This window comes from Pinus tabuliformis, chromosome 4_1 (assembly GCF_031772625.1).
Source record: "Pinus tabuliformis cultivar Carrire ecotype Pingquan chromosome 4_1, CPIR1, whole genome shotgun sequence".
NCBI lineage: Eukaryota > Viridiplantae > Streptophyta > Pinopsida > Pinales > Pinaceae > Pinus > Pinus tabuliformis.
The window spans coordinates 258,110,388-258,120,111 of NC_142303.1; positions in this window are offsets into that span (position 1 = coordinate 258,110,388).

The window sequence follows — 9,724 nt, forward strand, 5'->3', positions numbered from 1 at the left end:
TTCCTGGGAATGTAGCTAATATCAAATATTTCATAATATCTGCCTCTTTGCATGCATGTCCAAAATCATGTCATGCAAACGCACCACATTGCAACAGAAATGTAGGCCAGATGGCCTTTTTATGTTCTTTCAACCCTCTGCTCAACCCACCTTCCCTTGTCGTTTGGTAGCTTATCTCCCTGGCCATTAACTTATTGGGGACATAGTATGGGAGGACTTTTGGTGAAGAAATGCTCCCACATACTCTGATATAGGTAAATGTATCCTCCCCAAACTGTTTGTCTACAGGTAAAATATCCACTTCAACTTCTTTGAAAAACCTAGGGGCAGTTGTGTTGTAGACTTTTTTATGGATGGGGAACATAACTCCTTGAAAAATCTTGTAAAAGTGGGGGTGAAACTGAGACTCCCACAAAATATTTTGGTACAAATGGATAGGAATCGGGTCTTGCACAGTCCACTTCCATCCCATAATAGGAAATTTAGAGCTAAAACAAATTGCGTCCATTACAGAGGAACTCATGAAAAATGGGGGACAAACGCTTATTAGAGGGACTCATCTTTATCCTATACTCCTTAATGGCCTTCACAAAATTATTAGACAAAATTTGAGCCCAATTAATTATTGTTGCGTTCACAACTGCATCTATTAATGGCAACCACTTTGGGGAAAATTTGGTATGGGCTTACCAAACAATCTAGATAGCATGGATGCTGCAAAACTATAAGGTGGGGAAATAGATGACGTAGCATACATACCAACCCTATCCCACTTGATCTTGCCTTCGTTTTCTATCCAGGCCCGCGTAATGTTTGTCGGATCTTCATTCTCCTTAGCAGAGTTCTCAAGGAACTATTTATTGTAGAGCTTCTGTGGCTCTGGTAAATTGTACATTATTCGTAGGATGTATGGTAAAAATTATCCCATAACCTCTTGCCTATTATTCTTGAACTCCCTGTCTGACATGTCCAGCACATCAATTATCCACTTGACCATATCTGTATATGGGATTATCTTTGGCCTTGCGGCTATGCAGTGTAGAAACAAGCATTTTTTCTCGAAGTAGGAGGCATCGGAGAAAACATGTGCATTGACAATGGCCTTTGCTACTAGAAGCCTTGGTTTCTCTTCTTCTAGAAAATCATACATGGCTTCCCATGTTGAATTTCCCCTATCTCTACTGCACGTACTATTAGAGAATAGAGGGATCATTATTTACTTTTCAGACGTGACTGCCTTTCCCTTCTTCACCATTATTCCTAACTACTCTTGCTGTAGATTTTTCCTAAAATGGAGCAAAGCGGAAGCTATCAGATATACACACGCGAGAATGAAAATAAGAATGAATGATACAAATAACCTTGAAAAGGTGACAAGAAAGGAGTTTTAATTAAACATAGATAAAAGATATCGTATCATGTTGAGCCGCTTTTCAAACATAAATGCCATTATCCCATACTAAATGCCCACTAATGGTTTTTTATCGCTACCTTTATTGCTCATTAATGTTTTTCATCGTAAAGAGGGAAGAAAACATTTTAAGGTTGTGATCTTTGATTTGCAAAAATGCTGATTTTCCAATTGCGATGCAATATTGCAAATCACATTATCGCGTATTGTTTGTGTGCTTTCTTAAAGTTCCTTAGTTTTATGTGGGATGTGAGATGCAGGACATTCTTTATTATTTTCTAAAGCATAGCTTGTTTAGTAGTATTTTACTTTATAAAGCATTTTTCATTTGTGTAGCGGACTTAAGTGTTACTTTATAACATAGGTTTCAATCGGGTCCGAGCTTTTATCGCATTTCGCAACATTGTGTGGTTTGTAAGATTTCAAACCTTTCTTAAGTATTTTTGACATGATGCGATAACATTAACCATTGCATCGTAATATCACATTTCACATGATTCAACATACTTCATGAGGGTGCGCCCTTTGTGAATTGTGATATGTGATACAAGCTTTATTTCGAGAGGAAATGCCTTAGGACCTAGTTTTTAATGAAAAAGCTTAATGATATCTAGGTTAAGCACGATGATTCCTTTAGATCTCATTTGGCATGTTTTTCTTGTTAATAATTCTTTTGACACGCTCGGTCGAGTGATATGCGAAAAGGCGAGTATTGCTAGTTTTCAAAGGGTTTTGACTTGATATCTTGTTTTATTCCAAAAATTTAAAAGAAAGTGTCTAAATGCTAAATTTGTTTTTTGGAAGGATTTTTTAAGGGTCCCCATTTATTGATAGAATATTAGCTATTATATTAATAAATGGGGGGGTTTTTGAATAGCACAACACGTTGCCAAGAGGCCCATCTTGCTTTGAGTGATAAAAAATGTAGATTAATGTGCAAAGCAGGAGTGGTTCTTGGTCATTTCATTTTTGACAAAGGTATTCTGGTAGACCCTGCTAAAATTGAAGTTATTGATCTTCCTACACCCAAAACTCAAAGACAAGTGGGAGGTTTCCTGGGACATACTGGTTATTACCAGAGATTCATTGAAATTTTATCCAACATTGTGACCCCCCTTTTTGATTACTAGCTAAGGATAGTGAATTCACTTGGTCCACGGATTGCCAATAGTCGTTTCAAACATTGAAGGAAAATTAGTATAGGAACCATTTTTGAGAGGACCAAACTGGTCCCTACCATTTCATATTTGCTCCAATACTTCAGACGCTGCTATTGGCACAACCTTAGGACAAGAAGAGAATAAACAGTCCTACACTATTTACTAAATCAGTAAAAATTTGTCACCTGCCGAATTTAACTATACAGTGACTGAGAAAGAATTTTTAGCCGTTATTTTTGCCATTAATAAATTCAGATATTATACTACAAGATATGAATTTTATGTGCATATTGATCATTTTGCTATAAGATATTTAATGAATAAACCTTTAACTAGCAGTAGAGTGACTAGGTGGTTACTTTTATTATAGGAATTCAATGTTACAATTGTTGATAGGCTAGGAAAGTCTAATGTTGTATCTGATTATATTTCCAGATTAAACAATCCTGGCGAAGAAATTCCTGTTGATGATGATTTCTCTGATGAACATCTTTTTGCTATGTTAGAAAAATCTCAATGGTTTGCCGACACAGCCAACTATTTAGTCGCCAAAAAGACACCACCTCACTTATCCGCTCGTGTAAAGTGGAATATTATTCATAAAAGTGCTTCATATTCTTGGATACAAGGAGACCTCTTTTACACAAACCATATTTTTTTATTCGTAGATGTGTAAGAGAGGAAGAAATGTTTGATATTTTAATATCTACCCATGATGAACCTTGCATTGGCCACTTTGCTGACAAATGAACTGCATATAAAATTTTACTCACTAGCTATTTTTGGCCTTCTTTGTTTAAGGATGCCAAACAATATGTTAAGCGTTGTGATAGTTGCCAATGAATGGGTCAACCTGTTCAAGCCAATGAAATTCCTTTATGTCCTCAAGTCATGATTGAGCCCTTTTAAAAATGGGCTATTGATTTTGTAGGACCCATAAATCCAACATCTTTAAATAAAAATCATATCTTGGTTTGTACTGATTTTGTTACTAAATAGGTAGAGGCAAAAGCTGTTTCTTTTGCCACTGAAACATTTGTTGTTGATTTTTTGTTTAATGAAATTTTTACTAGATTTGGTGTTCCTAGAGAAATCATTTCTGAAAATGGACCACAGTTTGTTTCTAACTTGGTATAAGAAGTCGTGAATCAATATAATATTTGGCAAAGGAAATCTACACCATACCACCTACAAGAAAATGGCTAGGTGGAATCCACAAATAATGTGATTGAACCCATCCTCACCAAAATAGTAAACATGCATAGGAAGGATTGCACTAGTCAGTTTCCTGAAGCCTTATGGGCTTATCGAACCACTTGGAGGAACAACACGAGGCATACACCATATGAGCTGGTGTACGGAAAACAATTCCTTTTTCCGATTGAGTTTCAGATAAATACTTTCAGTATTGCAGTTCAGCTGGGTCTAGATGTCTCAGAAGCACAACATCAACGTCTATTGCAACTAAGCGAATTGCATGAATTTTGAAGGGATGTTGTTTAATAGAATATTTTGGTGCAACAACAATGCAAGAAATGGCATGACACATTTATCAGGAAAAAGTAGTTCCAACAAGGTGATTTGGTACTTCTCTTTGATTCTAGATTTAAACATTTTAAAGGGAAGTTCCATACTAGTTGGATGGGACCATATGAGGTGATTAAAGTCTTTGACAATGGGGTTGTAGAAGTCAAAACCATCGATGGGCAGGATTCAGTTTTCCTTGTGAATGGCCATAGGCTTAAAGTATATTTTTAGCCCATGACAAAGGAAGACTTCATGTAGCATGTACAATAATAGTCTGAAATTCAGTTTGTAGGTGGCTATGCCAGCCTATTGTGATCTAATTTCTTCTCTCTTGAAATGAAATTTAAGGAAAATCCAAAAAAATTATATAAAAATGTAAAAAAAGAAAATAATTAAAAAGAAAAAGTAAAAGAATTTTTCCTGTGATTGTGAAAATCAGTTCTACTGACATGATTACAAAAGGATCAACCTGAAAACCAACTTGCTAGCAGGAAGATTAGTTGTAATAAAATGGGAATGTTGCTTGATCTTTAGATGTGTTAATTGTCACCAAGAAGAAGTAGATTCAAGTACAGGAACCGGGCCCTTATCCAAGTTTGGGATAGCTAGAAAAAAAATATTATCTCAGGAAACACTCAATTCCTGATGCATTTATTTTATGGATCAGCACTATGCAAGAAAATATCAGGTGAAATTCTGCCTTTCTTCTATTCCCATTTAAAAAAAATCCACTTATTTTATTCTTTTTATCCCAAAAGTTTACCATCCCTTTCTTCAAAGAAATTTCCCTATCCAATTTCGTATTTCCCTCTTTTTCCTTGAAACTATTTCCCCAAAATTCATTTTCGATTTATCCCTCTTGATGGTTTCGCTCTTGAATTCCCTGTCGTAATTTCCTTCCCATTCTAAAAGTTTACCCTTTTCGCACTTCTTTTTTTTCCCTCATGGATGGATTGCAGGATTTGATGTGAACCCACAAATCAAATTGAAAGGCATATGTTAACACTAAGCAATGGAGAATAAAATCTCCTTTTTATATTCAACAAATCTTTTTTAATCCAACCTATGAATTTTTTTCTATTAGAATTGTCTTTTGGCTCCTATTATGCTACAAATATCCCTAGTACAGGAATGTGTGTTCAAAGTGCAAGAAGATTCGATGTAAGCATGGGTAGTGCAAGCATGTATAAAGTGAAAGCATGCTTGGTGTAGGCATGGTTGGTGCAGGCACATTCAACTACAGTCATGATTCAGTGCAGGAATCATCACTGTTGAGCGCACCCAATTCAAAACACATGTGTTGGTGTAGGAACACCTGGTGCAAAAAATGTGTTTTGTAGCTTATATTTTGTTTCATGAACCTTTGTATAGGTAGAACAGCTATGCCACCTGCAAATAATGACATTCAGTTTATATTATGATTAATTCTTTGTTTCATCATTTACTAGATTAGGGAGAAATCATTTAAGTGCAAGGATATTTTAGGCTATAAAATATTATCTTTTTAATGAGTACTAAAGTATACTTTATGTGAAATCATGGAGTAAATGTGGAGTGGTACAATTCTCTTCGAATTCGATACTTACCATCCCTTGAAAATCTAATCACTTGATAATAATAGCCCCACCCCATGTCCGACCTTGCATGACCATTATGTGAAATTATTATCTAAACTGCCACCTCTTCCAATCATTATAGCCTACCTGTACCGGCACCAATTCACGTTCGCGTCCGTGTAATTTTAATGATGAAGAACGACCCTTTGGGGAATGGTTGATATAATGGCAGGTGTGTAGCTTGATCACCATTTGAGTTCTTTTTGTTATAATATCATTTTGAAACAGGGTGTGGGTGAATTTGAACGGACATGGAATTTGTAAGGACCAAGCCACGATCCATAGAGATGGAATAGACAGCTGAGTATAGGAATAGTCTTGCAATGTTGTAGGAATCCAGGTTCCTCCCATTCCAACAGAAGTTAGATGGGTTCAACTCAAATGTTGCAATAGCATTTGCCCAGAGCTTTGATGGGAGCCGAGCCAAGGTTGGTTCATTAGAATTTAGAGTAACAGCTACAGGGTTGCCAATAGTAGGGGAGAAATGGTTCAAGAAGGAAAAGTTAGAAAAGAAACTATGGCACCAGTTCTTGGTCAACCCAAAGTAGAAAGTAGACTAGAAGAACGGCCCCTAGTGGAATGCCATGATAGGGAAGTGGAAGGATCTCATGTATGTGTTGCAGAAGTTCCTTACTTGTGAAGGCCACTATTCACTAACTTTCCTCTACCACATACACCTACTCTTACACTTTGAGTCTAGTAAGCTCATCAATTTGCAATATTATTTGCTCTGGAGTTTAGAAAATATGGCAAATGGGGTTCAGAAAGGAAAATCTAATCAGGCCTCATGCAGATTATATCAGCACGGGATGATCACAATCTTAGTCAAGAAGGAGCTAGAAGCTAGAAGTATGACTTGGGAGGGATTCTTGGAGGAGTTTCGGGGCTGGAGGGTAGAGAATTCGACTCAAAAGGAAAGTGCAGAGAAGTTCACCCAGAAGAAAAGTGCAGAAATACTGAAGTCAGCTTAGAAGAGGAGTGCAAGCAAAAATGAGAAATCGGAAACAATGACCCTGCATCCTACTGAGACTAGGAGATCGGTGAGGCGAAGAACTGCCTCCTCAAGGGTAAGTCACATTCAGTCGACTTCTCTGATATTGTTGGATGAATCACCTCCTGTTTCGCCAGGTAAAGATAATATTTTAGTTGTTGCTAAGGTAGTAGCTCACACAGTGCTTGATGGTGACTATGTGGATAAGCAAGATGACACACCCTTATCATTCCTCCTTGGTAGAATGAAGAAAAGAAAGGTGATGTTGAGTACAATTATGAACCCGATAGAGGGTTAGTTGGACGACAAGGCATAGGGTGTTGAAACCCCCAATGATTTTGAAGAGTAGGTACTGAGGCCCTTCACATGATGAATGAGCAAAGGTGTTGAAACCCTTGACATGATGAATGAGTAGGGTACTAAAACCCTTGCCACGATGAATGAGCATGGTGTTGAAACCCTCAATGGTTTTGGAGAACAGGGTACTGAAATGCCTGATGAGATAGATGAGCAGGGCATTGAAGCCCTTAATAAGTCTGAGGAGCAGGGTACTGAAACCCCTGACAAGGTAAAAATGCAAGGCGCTGAGACCCTTAGTAACATTGATATTCTGGGTGTCGAAACCCTTCATGATATTACAATGCAGGAAATGAAAGGTGGTCAGGATAATTTCAACCTTGATATGATGACACATGTTTGGAGTCGAATGCTAAAGAGTCGGGGCCTAAGGAATTAAGAATAGAGAACTCCAGCCTCTACTTCAATAGTTGCATAGAAGAACGCATGAAACATGTTTATGGCTTGGAGGTCTTAAACTGAGCCATGAAGGAACAACATACAGAGCAGAAATGAGTGAACACAGAGTTGGCAAGGGAGGTGAAGTGACATAAGAGATAAGTTAAGATATGCAAGTATCAGGCTTCGAAGTGTTATGAGTGTCTTAATAAGGTGACCAAGAAACTTAAAAAGGTTTGAAGTAGGAAGAGATAATGAAAGCAAGGATCAGTATACAAGTTCAGAATTAAAGGGAGGCCCTTCTGTTTTGGTTTTGTTTACAGTAGGTAATGGTTGTGTGAGGAACCACAACATCTTAAGGAGGGGAGGATGTTGGTAAGCTAAATTGGTCCATTTTTTAACCCTTTTTCCCTTCAAAAGCATAACCTTATACATTTGTTTTAACCTTGCAAAATCCCTTATTCCTGCACTAGTCCAAGAATTGTATCCCTTCCTTCACTTGATTTATGTTTCATGTTTAAAGGTTATGAATGTTCTTAATTAATCATTTTCATAGATTTTATGCCTTTAAATATTTGCAACTAATAATTCTCTTCCTAGAAGTATTTGGTGGACAATGAATTAATTATCTTGTTATCATGGTCGAGTGCAGGTAGGATTCTTGCACCGCTGGGGAATCTTCAACTACCATGAAAACTCACCACTCCATGTGGACACTGTGTTCTGAAATGATTAACTAGAGTTGGGCTTGGAGCATGGAGGAAAATTAGGGATATGGTGGAGATTAGGTCGCCAGTTGAATACCTAGAATAGTGTTTTGTTATAATTGAAAGGCTTAGCACGAGTTGTTGTTGTTATTTTGTTATAGCCAAAAGGCTCAGATTGGAATTCTCGTTGTAATTTGGTTATGACTGTAGGCCTGAATGAATGTATAGAACCTAGGACTCAGATAGAAAATGGTAGCAAGCGATAGATATGGAAAGGATACTATGATTCTGTCCTTTTGTAATTTTGCTTATATCACCCTTGTTCTGGGCTGGATTCGAATTCATGATGTATATTTGATGATCATTAATAGAAAGGAACTATGCCATGTTTTCTCAATCTTGCACTGTAACTTTGCATTGACGCATTGATTAAAGAGCCGAGTCTTTATGTTTCCTAAACAGGGAAATGAGCTAGTTGGATAGGGCCTAACCAACCCAACTTGTTCTCCCTTGTGTTCTTCTCTTTTATGATTAAGGTGTGTTAATTATTTTTAATGCACAGTGTGAAGTAAGCAAATGTTTCTTTTATCTTTCTGCGAGGTTTAAATCTGATTTCATTACAGTGTGATAGATCTGTGGTGTGCGAGTTTGATTGAAGTTTAATTTTATGATTTCCCTCTTTGAAGTTTAATCTCATTTTCTTCCTGGATCGTGCATGCACGCATTCCTGCACTAGTGCATTTTTGGTCTCCAAAATTGATTCTTTCGGTTCATTATAGTAATAGTCTTTTGTTTTTATTTGATAAGTCTTAATGCGATCCTAAAGAGTTTGATTTTTATTAAGTCTTAATGCGATTCTGAAAAGCATGATTTCCATTTCGTAGTTCTTTTGATATTTTGAATTAAATACACTTCTGAAACAAAATGTTGTTGCAACACACACTGGTCTGTGCCTGCACTTTATACTGTTTAGGAAGGATCTGATTCATGTGTAATAATTCTTAAAGGAAATATTTTTGGGTTTAAAAGGTTATGCATGCAGATTAGTAGTGTGGATAGCTATATAGGATTGAAGCCTGCTATCACATTTAAATTATCTCTTAGATTACATGAAGAAGTTCCTTAATTAAAAGCGTGTTTTGACTTTGGAATTAATTCTTGTTTTAGACATTAAAATATTAGTTGAAGCATCTTTCAGTTTAAGTAATTTACTTTAAAAAGTTTTGTTCACATTTGCAAGTTATTTTCTTAGTTAATACATTCTTTATCTTCTCAAAAGAAAGATTAGAAATCTTGGTACAGGAACCTCTGTCCCGATACAGGAATAGAGTGCTCTAACCTTGAGGCTTAGAGTTCCTGCATAAAGACATAAATCTTGAGTACAGGTGTAAAATATACTCCCAGCACTTGAACTTTTTTCTGGTGCTAGTGCAAGGACATTGCAGAAGTACAGGAATAATAACTTAGTATAGGGAGGAAGATCTAAAAGGAGAGAGATATCTTCAAGGGTCCAATTATCAATTTGGAACACAACTATACTGAAGATAGACATATATTTACATTTTCAAATATTGTTG